The sequence below is a fragment of the Meles meles genome, chromosome 16, assembly GCF_922984935.1.
Source record: "Meles meles chromosome 16, mMelMel3.1 paternal haplotype, whole genome shotgun sequence".
NCBI classification, from domain to species: domain Eukaryota; kingdom Metazoa; phylum Chordata; class Mammalia; order Carnivora; family Mustelidae; genus Meles; species Meles meles.
The window spans coordinates 12,806,746-12,820,310 of NC_060081.1; the positions used below are offsets into that span (position 1 = coordinate 12,806,746).

The 13,565-nt window shown below is 40.2% G+C and overlaps 1 protein-coding gene across 2 annotated transcripts in view; it reads right to left on the reverse strand.

The window, feature by feature from the left end:
* Positions 1-13,565, reverse strand: part of LIMS1 (LIM zinc finger domain containing 1) — a 138,105-nt gene that overhangs the window by 105,794 nt on the left and 18,746 nt on the right. The gene's annotated exons all lie outside the window — the stretch shown is intronic.

A 13,565-nucleotide genomic window follows, 5' to 3' on the forward strand; every position in this document is an offset into this window, starting at 1 on the left:
TGCTCCTTAACCTCTTCAAACCTATTTCTCCATCTGTAAAATGGCTAATAACAGTACTTACTTCCTAGTACTTACTTCCTTATCTTTTATGAAGATAAAATAGGTAAAATGTGTTAAACTGGGATTCAAAGAGATTAAACAACTTGCAAAAGGTGTAATCAACTCCAAATTTCATGTTCCCAGCCACTACCCTGCTCCTTATATCTAATCAAAAGGATTCCACACATCTAAAACCAGCAAATTGACTGTTAAAATTTCTTTCACCTAAAAATTAGAAAGTATGGAACTCTTTTATTCTAGACGTTTCTATTCCCCCTCAATTGACACGTACCTCAGAGAACAAAATGTAGTGAAACCTCTCCTTAGGGAAACCCCGGCCCAAGAGTTGGGAAATGCTCAGAATATTTCAAGCAGGTGAAAAAGATAAGAGGGAAAGGCTGAGAGTATGTCTACGATCTGATACTGCATGAGTCTTTAGAGCAAACATTCAGTACATGTCTCACTCTAGATGTGAGACGCATCCTTCAGTCTGTGTCAGTTAAAGCAGTATCAACAGAGGGAGAGACTCTGATAGAAGGCACGTGACAAATGTCAACACCACAGACAGTAAGGTGTGTACGTGTGTTTGCAGTCTGCAGTCAAAAGACAGATACAGCTGCTTTTTCTCTGAGCTGGGAGAAGGCTGGGAATCAACCTTTCTGTTGACCAACTGATTCTGAACCAGAATCAGACCAATTGGCCTTTGACAGTGCTGGCAAAACCAAGTCATTTAGTCAAAGCACACAGAGACACACAAAGGCATCATTGCGGCTCTACTATAAGTGTATTTCAGGGGTATCTGGGTGGCTCAGTCAGTGAAGCGTCTGTCTTTGGCTCAGGTCATGATCTCAAGGTCCTGGGATTAAGCCCCACATCAGGCCCTTTGCTAAGCAGGGAGTCTGCTTCTCCTTCCTCCCTCTGTCTTCACTCTCCCTCTCTCTTGTTCTCGCTCTCTCTCTCAAATAAAATCTTTTTAAAAAAGTAACTTTTAAAAAGTTTAAAACCTTAAAAAATTTCAGATAGAAACACTGGTTAAATTTTTTTTTTTAAATTAATTCAACAAGTACTGAGTCATTAACAGGTACTCTTACAGATATTGCAGATTCGTCAATGAATAAAACTGAAAAATCTTTGCCTTGGTGGTCCTTAATAGTATGGAGAGACAGAGAAGAACAACATTAAAATCCATCTATTCATCCAAGGGGTGATGTGTGTGTTTTAGAGATACAAACTAGGAGAAAAGCAAGGGGAGGGATATCAGGAGCATGAGGAAAAGGAGAGTTCCAATTTTTGATAGGGTAGCTGGGGAAGGCCTTACTAAGGAAGCCACATTGGAGAAAAGACCCACAGGAGGTGAGGGAGTGGGCCCTGTGGCCACCTATGGACAGAGCACTTTGGACAGAGAACAGCTGATGAAAAGGTTCAGGATGGGAGCCTCGCTGGTGAGTTTGAGAAACAAACAACAGAGACCCTGGGTAGCTCAGCTGGTTAAGCGGCTGCCTTCAGCTCAGGTCATGATCCTGGAGCTCCAGGACTGAGTCTTGCATAGGCTCCCCCTCTGACTTCCCGCTCACTCTCTCTCATTCTCTTTATCTCTCAAAAAAATAAAATCTTAATAAATTAATTAATTAATAAATAAAAAGAAACAACAAAGAAGCAGGTGTGGCTGAAGGGGAAAGAATGAGGGGAAGACTAGAAGGCAGCAGGAGGCCAGATACTGGGGTCCTTGTAGGTCATTGTAAAGACTGTGGCTTGTCCTTAGGGTATAATGGAGATCCAACGCAGACCTCTGAACAAGAGTGACCAGATCTGACTTACATTTTTCTAACAAGATCACGTTGTTTTTTGTTTTTTGTTTTTAAGATTTTATTTATTTATTTGTCAGAGAGAGAGCGCAAGTATGTGCAAGCACTCGCATGGAGGTGGTGGGTGGGGCAGAGGGAAAAGCAAGCTCCACATTGAGCAAAGAGTCCAATGCGGGACTCAATCCCAGGACCCTGGGATCACAACCCGAGCCAAAGACAGACACCAAACCAACTGAGACACCCAGGTGTCCCCTGCTTCTGTTTTAAGAATGGCCAGAGACGGGGGTGGTGGGTGGTGAGGTTAGGACTAGTTAGGAAGCTAATGCAATAATCCAAATGAGAAAGTGAGAGTGACTTCATTATTATTCATTTACTCACTCAGCAAATGTTCATGGGACATCCACTCAGTGCCAGGCTCTCTGTTGGCCCCAGAAATACAGAGTTGAACAACTCCACTCAGGAAGGGCTTTAGAGAGGCAGTCTCTACCCCTCTCCCTCAGGCAGGACACGAAAAGGCCAAAAGACTCTCCAAACTGTATACTCCATGGTGGTTAAGGGCTGGGAGAGGGCCTCTATCTACTTATTGCTAAATCCCTGGCACCCAGAACAGTTCCCACTGCATCTGCAGAATAAATGACTAACAATGGTTTTCAAGGCTGATTTAATGACAAAACCACTTTCTTCTGGTTGCCTATTTGTTTAAATGTTAATCAACTCACTGAAAATATTAGAGACACACACACACATACTGATCACAAGCATGTGTTGAAGGAGGCTCTCTAGATTCCATAGCAACCATATCACAGAATATGTTCCATTTCACACAGGGTTTCACCTGAGGGTAGGGAGAGTAGGATGTTAAGAGTCAAGAAGAATGTCTTCTAAATATGAACGATGTGATCCCTATTAAGAGATTAGAGTTTTATCAAGCCCTTTCATACTTCTGAAGTAATGTCTAATGCAATACAAAACTAATGGTGTGCTGCAAAATGAAATAGTTTAAGTTATTAAGATAGATTACAAAACCACAGAGTTATATTTTCAAACTTCTGATGGAACAGAAGTAATTCTAAATCACAGGCAATTAAAATCAACCCATATTTACAGAGTAAGAAATAAATCAAAAGAAAACTTTTCAATTATATGTAATGTGAGTTACTTGAGATGAAGTTAGAAATTACTTTCAAATGTTTTAACACAGTGGAGGACATTTCAGAATAGCATTTCCAACAACCACAGAAGTCAAGGATTATTACCATTATTTACCTCCACAGCTTTCTTACATGGATTTTACGTGCAAGCTGAACTAAAGCCAACCTGGAAGGGCATATAAATTATTCCACCCAGAATAATTTCTGGGAAAAGTTGCAACCTCTCTGATCAATCAGCCCCGACAGTGGGAATCTAGTGCTGCATCAGTCACCTTGGCAGGGTTTCTGCAGTATTATTTTCCTAATTTTAAATGTGTTCTTAAAAGTTTTCTCACAGTGGATGTAAAATGATACTTGTCACCAATACATTCTGCAGGCTAAGCTAGTCTGACTAAGTCACGTTAACAAAGGATGACAACTGCCAGATCAAAGGCATTTTCGGTATTATAAAAATCTAATTTCAAGGAAAGAAAGGGTAATCAATTTTCTTTTAAGATTTTATTTATTTATTTGACAGACAGAGATTACAAGTAGGTGGAGAGGCAGGCAGAGAGAGGGGAGGAAGCAGGCTCCCTGTGGAGCAGAAAGCCCAATGTGGGGCTTGATCCCAGGACTCTGGGATCATGACCTGAGCAGAAGGCAGAGGCTTTAAACCACTGAGCCACCCAGGCGCCCCAAGGGTAATCAATTTTAAATCTATGATTACCTTCTAGTATATTTCAGAGATATTGCAAAAAGAGTTCCTACAATTACTTTCTTCCTAATTCTGTACCTATAATTTTTTAGGCATCTAATAATCCAATGTTATTTCTGTTAATAGAACAGCAAGATCTTGTATTTTATACCCATATTTTCTTCAATATACCTTCAGCCTTTCGTTTTTCACAGGTCACAAAGATGCTATTGTGTTTACTAGTAGAAGTAAATCAATTCATTCTCAACACACACAAAGGAGGGTACTTTGATATCAACAATCTCATGAATCATTTTATACTTAAACTTGGAGAACCAACTATTCTCTTATTTGACTAAGGAGGAGAATATACATAAATCTGATAGTATGTATATTCAATGTTTATAAAAGGGCCAGTTCATGAGTCCTATGTTAAACTAATTAAATTCTCTCAATTAATGAAAAACTACAGAACCAAGAGAAAAAACATAGATCCATCTTATAATCTATTTCTAAATACATGGTAACAACTAATTTTTTAAGAATCAACTTTTCAGCAATTTGGTGATTCCCTCAAAAAGTTAAACACAGAATTATCATATGATCATATCATATGATTTTGAGGTATATTCTCAAAAGAATGAAAAGCAGGGACTCAAACAGATATCTGTACAACAACGTTCACAGCAGCATTACTCACAATAACTTCAGTGTCAGATTCATCTCCAGATTAATCCCCTCACGGCACAGGATGACTATACCAGTGGAAATAAGGGTTACATTTCCACTACCTGAAAACTGAGATGATGATGATGATGATGATGATGATGATGATAATGAACATGCTTCCTTATTTTTTCTGTCCTGCTGGATGTGAGAGAAAATGCTTACACAAAACAAAGGAACAGTCTTTCCTCATGACTAAGCCAAACTATCCCATGACTATCCCTGGACCATTAACAGTCACCGAGTAGGGAAAACCATGCTCTGACCACCTGAGACAAAGGATAGATTCGCATGGCTGTCTATAGGTGAGGGGGAAATAAATGGAAAAAAAAAAAAATCTGCATTTTGTTATCAAGAAAAAAAGAGGAATGTGTGCTGTTAGGCAACCAACAATGCGCATTATACTAGTGCATCTTAAACTTAAAATGCACAAAAAATCCTCTTTAGGATCACACTAAAATGCAGATGCAGATTCAGTAGGTCAGGGGAGGAGTAGAGCCCAAGATTCTGCATTCCCAACAGCTTGTAGGTAATGCTGACCCTGCTGTTTCCTCTGTAGACTCAGGGATTACTCAACACAGTTTCTCTATTTTTTTTTTTTTTTAAGATTTATTTATCATTGGTCAGGGGCAAAGGGAGAGAATCTTTTTTTGTTTGTTTGTTAAAGATTTTATTTATTTATTTGTCAGAGAGAGAGAAAGAGAACGAATGAGCACAAGCAGTGGGCAGAGGGAGAAGCAGGCTCCCCACTGAGCAAGGAGCTCGATGTGGGACTCTATCCCAGGACCCCGGGATTATGACCTGAACTGAGGTAGATGCTTAACTGACTGAGGCACCCGGGGGAGAGAATCTTCAAGCAGACTTCCTGCTGAGCGAGGAGCCCAATGTGGGGATCTATCTCATGACCCTGAGATCATGACCTGAGTGAAACCAAGAGTCAGATGCTCAACTTACTGAGCCACCCAGGTGTCCCTAGTTTCTGCATCTTACCTAAAGAACTCACTTCCTCTCATCAGCAAAGTACCTGCAGCCTCCTGAAGTCATCATGCCATGTATTTGGGCAGGCTGGCTGCCAAGTGGCCCTGGACTTTACAATCCAGCACATTCCTCTCAGCTACAGTGGCAGTGGGTGTTGAGTACTGTTGAGTAGGTGACAAATCATCCTGCAGCCTCCAGAAGCTAAGAAGCTTTTTACACAAAACACTTGGCAAAATAATCAAGGGTGATGAATAAACAATGTACTCTACCTCTAATGGTAAGCACATTATGATTTTATCACCCCATCTGCATCATAGTTTCTACCTCTAGAATAAAGGAAGATATATTTCTTCAGAGAAAGGCTGTCCTCAAGCAGCACTCATCAAAGGACTCTATCCTAAAAACTGAAGGGAGGAGTGACAGGTTCTTGAGAATCAGGGTATGGATGCCAGACGCATGCCTTGGTCTGACTCATTCCAAAGAAGTAAAGAGTAGTTAAGTGGCAAGTGAATACACAGAACGTGAGCAGCAACAAGTCTTAAACTTTTCCTGGGCTCTCTGTAACCACCTGACCCCATCAGTAGCTGTCATCCACCACCTCTTCCTTTGTAGCTAGAAAGGTGAAACCCTATAAAATATCCAGCAGTTTCCTTGGTTTCAGAACAAAGAGGTCAAAGTTGTTTTTTTTTTTTTTTTTAAATTCGTTTATTTGTTTATTTACAGCATAACAGTGTTCATTGTTTCGGCATCACACCCAGGGCTCCATGCAGTACGTGCCCTCGCTATTACCCACCACCTGGTTCCTCAACCTCCCACCTCCCCCCCACCCCCCCGCCCCTTCAAAACCCTCTGGTTGTTTTTCAGAGTCCATAGTCTCTCATGGTTCATCTCCCCTTCCAGTTTCCCTCAGCTCCCTCTCCTCTCCATCTCCCCATGTCCTCCATGTTATTTGTTATGCTCCACAAATAAGTGAAACCATATGATACTTGACTCTCTCTGCTTGACTTATTTCGCTCAGCATAATCTCTTCCAGTCCCGTCCATGTGGCTACAAAAGTTGGGTATTCATCCTTTCTGATGGAGGCATAATACTCCATTGTGTATATGGACCACATCTTCCTTATCCATTCATCCGTTGAAGGGCATCTTGGTTCTTTCCACAGTTTGGCGACCGTAGCCATTGCTGCAATAAACATTGGGGTACAGATGGCCCTTCTTTTCACTACATCTGTATCTTTGGGGTAAATACCCAGCAGTGCAATTGCAGGGTCATAGGGAAGCTCTATTCTTAATTTCTTCAGGAGTCTCCACACTGTTCTCCAAAGTGGCTGCACTAACTTGCATTCCCACCAACAGTGTAAGAGGGTTCCCCTTTCTCCACATCCTCTCCAACACACGTTGTTTCCTGTCTTGCTAATTTTGGCCATTCTAACTGGTGTCAGGTGGTATCTCAATGTGGTTTTAATTTGAATCTCCCTGATGGCTAGTGATGATGAACATTTTTTCATGTGTCTGATAGCCATTTGTATGTCTTCGTTGGAGAAGTGTCTGTTCATATCTGCTGCCCATTTTTCGATATGATTATCTGTTTTGTGTGTGTTGAGTTTGAGAAGTTCTTTATAGATCCTGGATATCAACCTTTTGTCTGTACTGTCATTTGCAAATATCTTCTCCCATTCCGTGGGTTGCCTTTTTGTTTTGTTGACTGTTTCCTTTGCTGTGCAGAAACTTTTGATCTTGATGAAGTCCCAAAAGTTCATTTTTGCTTTTGTTTCGTTGGCCTTTGGAGACATATCTTGAAAGAAGTTGCTGTGGCTGATATCGAAGAGGTTACTGCCCATGTTCTCCTCTAGGATTCTGATAGATTCCAGTCTCACGTTGAGGTCTTTTATCCATTTCGAGTTTATCTTTGTGTACGGTGTAAGAGAATGGTCGAGTTTCATTCTTCTACATATCGCTGTCCAGTTTTCCCAGCACCATTTATTGAAGAGACTGTCTTTTTTCCATTGAATATTTTTTCCTGTTTTGTCGAAGATTATTTGACCATAGAATTGAGGGTCCATATCTGGGCTCTCCACTCTATTCCACTGGTCTATGTGTCTGTTTTTATGCCAGTACCACACTGTCTTGGTGATCACAGCTTTGTAGTAAAGGTTGAAATCGGGTAACATGATGCCGCCAGTTTTGTTTTTGTTTTTCAACATTTCCTTAGCAATTCGGGGTCTCTTCTGATTCCATACAAATTTTAGGATTATTTGCTCCAGCTCTTTGAAAAATACTGGTGGAATTTTGATCGGAATGGCATTAAAAGTATAGATTGCTCTAGGCAGTACAGACATTTTAACAATGTTTATTCTTCCAATCCAAGAGCATGGAACAGTCTTCCATCTTTTTGTGTCTTCTTCAATTTCTTTGATGAGTGTTCTGTAGTTCATCGAGTAAAAGAGGTCAAAGTTTTTGTTCCCCACTCTTGAGTGAACTAACCAGATTCTATTTAATGTTATAGGAGTTGCAGGGATTTGAAATTCCAGGTCCTAATTCTACCTCTGCCACTTTACTGACAAGCTACGTGACCAGACAAGTATTTTCTGTGTCTCAGTTTGCTCATCTGAAAAAAGCCTATCTCCAATGCAGGGATTAAATAAAATGGCGTAAGAGAAAAGACCTTTGTAAATCATGAGATGCTATACAAATGTCTGTCACTATCATTCAAAGCATTCCATATGGAGAGTGAGCAATCTCAGTTTGCCCATATGCCAAAGAACTTCATAACTCTGAAGAATTTTGTACATTCAGACTGAAAATGATTTGGTCCCTGACTCATCCACATAAAACAAATGTCCCCTGGAGTCCACCGTGGAAGTCTTGGTGGCACATGGCCTGAGGCCAGGTCCCCAGAGATTCTGGGACAGCTGGGGTGGGTCTGCACTAGCTTGCAATTTGGAATTTCCTGTTTCTTAGTGGTTTATGAGACTGATCAGGACAGTTTACAAAATGAGAGGTTCTTTCTGCGCAGAAAAGAATACCACAAAATTGTAACCTTGATGTAAACTGTCATTATTTCTAACGAAAGAGGACTGCTTAGTTCTCTGAAGTCTCTTCCAGTTCTGCCATTTTAGGGTTCTGTAATCCTGAGCCTTGCCTCAGAGAAAGCTTAGCCCAGATTCGATTGCTATCAAAGCCTCTATTATCATGAATCCCACTTAATCCTGCCAAGTATCAGCCACTGTCCTCAACTGGCCCTCTACACTTATATAATAAGTTAACACTGGCCATTTGTTCAAACATGGAACAACGGTTTTTAAAAGAACTAAAAGTTAAAAGCACTCTTTTAAATGGCAGAGAACTCCAAAGGGATACTCATTCTTTCTCTCAGAGGCATTTACTTGCATCAAGCCAGGCTGAATCTAGGCAGGGAGACAGGAATCATGTCAACCATGTCAACCCATGCTAACCCAGAACCTCATAGAATCAGCAAGCTTGGAAATATTTTTTATTGTGAGCATCTGTTTCTTAAGATATTGTTTATTATATGAACTAGAATATCCTTACCACTCCCTTCCATTTTTTCAGACTAATAAAGTATTCTCCACCTCACCTAAAAACTTCTGAGTCCTATTATATCTCTACACAGTATCAGATTGCAGAAATTTTCTGTCAGTCTGTGTCTGAATAACATCTTTAAAAAACTACATACGGGGGACGCCTGGGTGGCTCAGTCGTTTAAGCCTCTGCCTTTAGCTCAGGTCAAAGTCTCAGGGTCCTAGGATTGAGCCCCACAATGGGCTCTCTGCTCAGCAGGGAGTCTGCTTCCCCCCTCTCTTTCTGCCTGCCTCTCTGCCTACTTGTGATCTCTCTCTATCAAATAAATAAATAAAAAATCTTTAAAAAAACAAAACTACATACAGAAATTCTTTGAAGAAAATCTCTTAGCGGACTTTGCATACCTGATTGGGCAAAATGAGATTTGAATTACCTTGTTGTTTTTTTTTTAAATTTGTTTATTTGTTTTAAGATTTATTTGAGAGACAGAAGGTATGAGTGTACAGGCAGGAAAGGCAGAGGGAGAGGGAGAGAGAATCTCAAGCAGACACTGCTCAGTGCAGAGCGCAACACAGAACTTGATCTCACAACACTGAGATTAAGACCTTAGTTGAAACCAAGAGTCAGATGCTTAACTGATTGCATCTTAAATTAAGGCACCCTTAAATTACCTTTGTTTTTAAAAGGAATGAATCACAAATTAGGTGGTGCCCTTGTGGTGGCCTATGTTGATTTCCCCTGATCCATTTCCCTTCTTCTAGTACTAACACCTCTGTTCTTCTTTGGTGAGACCGAGTAAGGAATCCCTGACTTCCGCTGGCCAAGGTGGGGCACACACCCAAATCAGGCGAGGCAGACTCTCCAGATATGGGAATCTTGAGCCAAATGATATAAGCATGAAAACCAGCTGGAAAGACTCACTCCAAGAAAGACAGTTTGAAGAGACTGTGACTAATACCCCCGTTCTTTCCAAGACCTGAATAATCAGTTTTCCTTTTATCTATTTCATAGCCTTTTAATAACTCCCTTTCTTGACTTTAGTTAGCCAGAATTACTTTCTGTTGTTTGCAAATAAAAGAGCCCAATGGATAGACAGAGTAATTAAAGAGAATGCTAAACTCATTTCCCTACACAGCATATGCAGATCAGTCTGTAAAATTACAATAGACTTTTCAGTGTAAACTGCCATTGTCCAGTGTTTTACTTAAATGACTAATGTAAGGGGAAAGATTCTAACCAGCAAATGTACTCTAGGCCCTTTTGAAAACATGGATTGAGGGGCGCCTGGGTGGCTCAGTGGGTTAAAGCCTCTGCCTTCGACTCAGGTCATGATCCCAGGGTCCTGGGATCGAACCCCACATCGGGTTCTCTGCTCAGTGGGGAGCCTCCTTCCCCTCTCTCTTTCTGCCTGCCTCTCTGCCTACCTGTGATCTCTCTCTGTCAAATAAATAAATAAAATTAAAAAAAAAAACAAAACATCGATTGACTCCTTAAAAAAAATTTTTTTTTTAAGATTTTATTTATTTGACACACAGAGAGAGAAATCACAAGTAGACAGAGAGGCAGGCAGAGAGAGAGGGGTAAGCAGGCTCTCCGCTAAGCAGAGAGCCCGATGCAGGACTCGATCCCAGGACCCTGAGATCATGACCTGAGCCAAAGGCAGAGGCAAAACCAGCTGAGCCACCCAGGCGCCCAACTCCTTAAAATTTTATGTCCAAAAAAAGGTGACACTTTAGACAGCAAAGGAACAGGTACTTTCAAAAAAAGAACACCCAAATTTTATTTTATTATGGCAAATTTAATTTTGGCAAAACTGAAAGTGTTTACAATGCTGCATCACACACTGCATGTTGTTGTAAATAATCACAGCAAGACTGCCATGAGAGTTAATATGCAATCTGAGTACATTATACACTCTAAAAACAGAATGATCTTGAACTGTGCAAAGGAGAATGATCAGAAAAAGGAGCAAGCCACAGAAAGAGATACTTGAATTTACCAGAAATTCTAGCCTACTCCGTCTAGAGAGATGTACACTTCTTAAAAACTAACAACAAGGAGAATGAGCTCCTGGAAGCTGTATCTTGTGAATTCACGACACAATCTGTACAAAAGAAAGCTCTTGAACACTTACTGACTCATTCTATGAGGCCAATATTACCCTGACATCAAAAGCCAGACAAAAATAAGACAACTACAGAATATAATGATTACAAACATAGATTTTTAAATCCTCAAAAAAAAGGGGGGGGGGACTGGGAAACCTAAAATAGAACAGCAAACATCTAAAAAGGATTGTACACAATGATCAAATGTGATTTATCCCAGGAATGCAAGTTTGGTTTAACACCCCAAAATAAAATATACCACATTAAGAACACAAAAACCAATAACCCCGATTCTTTCAATGAGCATAGAAGAAGCATCTGACAAAATCCAGCACCCTTTTATGATAAAAACACTTAAAAAAAAAAAAAGGCAATAAAAGAGATGTTCTTAATGGTAAAAAAACTGAATGCTTTCTCCAAAAGATCAGAAACATGACTAGGAAGCCACTTCTACACAACACTGTACTTGGTGGGTCTAGCCTGGGCACTTAGGCAAGAAGAAATAAAAGCATTTATGTTGAACAGGACAAAGCAAAACTATCCCTACTTATAGAAAACATGACCTTGCACATCCTAAGGAATATCTTATAAACCCTGAGGAATCCACATACCCACAAAAAAACTACCAGAACTAATGAACGATTTCAGCAAGGCAGGATACAAGAACAATATACAAACATTCCATCATATTTCTGTATTCTAACAATGAACAACCCCAAAATATAATTAAGAAAATAACTCTACTCACAAAAAAATAATTAAAAGCAAATTTACATTGTTGAAAGAAACAGAAGAAGACCTACATAAATGGAAAGACATCCATCCATGTTCATGGACGGGTAGGCTTAAATACAGTTAAGATGGCAATACTCCCCAAACTGATCTATATACTCACTGTAATCCCTATCAAAATCCATTTTTGGAGAAACTGGCAAACTGATCCTAGTTAATATTCATATGGAAAAGCTGGGAACCAGAACAGGATACAAGTCTTGAAAAAGACAGCTGGAGAACTCATACTTCCTGATTTCAAAATTACTACACAGCTACGGGAACAAAGACAGTGGGGTGGTACTGGCATAAAGACAGACATGCAGATCAATAGAGAAGTAACTATATAAGCAGAAGGCAGGCTATGTGTACAGAGAATGGGAAAGGCTGGATGCCAGTGCTTCCGGTGTAGGGGAATACTGGGTTGATGATTACTGAGTATACTAGCAGGTCTATCCCATTCAACATTTTAGAGTCTATCCTGTGTAAGAGATTATGTTAGGGATTTAGATATGAAAAACATGCAATGTCTCAGGTGGTTCACAGCCTCGAAAGGGAAATAGGTTACACAGACTAAGTAAAACATGATGTGATAGTGTGAATAAAGTAGCACGGTAGTACAGAGAAAGGAATTATTAATTTTGCAATTAAAGAAAAGGAACTTTGGACATTATCACCAAGGACTTCTGAGCTGGATCTTAAATACAATTAGGAATTTACAAATGTAAAAGAAACTAGGAGTGGGATCCAGTGGCCCGAGGAGACCTCTGGGGTTTATGAAAGGTTATTCAAGGCAAGGAAGTATTAAGAGCAGCGGAAATGGCATTTGAAGAAAGGGGATACAGAGATTAATAGAAAATTAGCAGGAAAATTAGGTTGGGGCTAAACTGTCAAGGGTTTAAAATGCCTTTACCATGCAGGCAATGGAAAGCCAGTAAAGGTACCAGAAGGTCAATCAGCTTCAGGCTTAGATAGAAGGCAGGTGGTGTGGAGGTGGAGAGGAAGAGGCAGAGCTTAGTTTGATGGAACAGAGAGAAGTCCTGCTTATTTGACCAGCTCTGGGGAATCACCAGAAAGTTTTTTGAGGAATTAACTTAGCAAAAGTGAAGTTCAGAAAATAAACCACAGATAGGATTCAGGAAGAAGACAATAAACCAGGACTAGAGAAAGAGAATGGCAGGAGTATCCAGCCAGGGGGTCTTCAAATAGAGAGAAGTCAAAGTAAGGCTGATTTCAAGAGTGATCAATAGACGCTCCCTGGTGGTCTAGTGGTTAGGATTCGGCGCTCTCAAGAGTGATCAATAATGTGAAGTAAACAAAAAAGTTAAGAAGCAATATTTAATAAAAATATACAGACCAGTTAGAAAAAAGTCACTAACAATCTTAAAGGTCACCTCACTAGTGAAAACAAAGCTTCTGGGGGTAATGTGGAAAAAAGGTGAAAAATGGGGGCAATTCACTCAAGGAAACTGTCTGAATAGAAGGCAGAAAGTAAGACCAGAAGGACATCATCAGTGTTAAGGAAGAATTTGTGGAAAGGAGAAGTATGGAGACAAGCTCCTTTAGGAAGCTGAAAGGAACTAGATCCAGAATGGAAATAGAAGGGCTCTTCAGAAAAAAAGATGGAGGGAAGATACAGAAAGAGGAAACTGGCAGCCTACTTCCTAATTTTGCCTTGCTGGAAAAAAACTATTTCCCTTTCCCCAATCCCAACTTAAAGAAATAACATAAAATCAGAGCTCTCGATGCTGCCTGAATTACTTCTGTGCAAC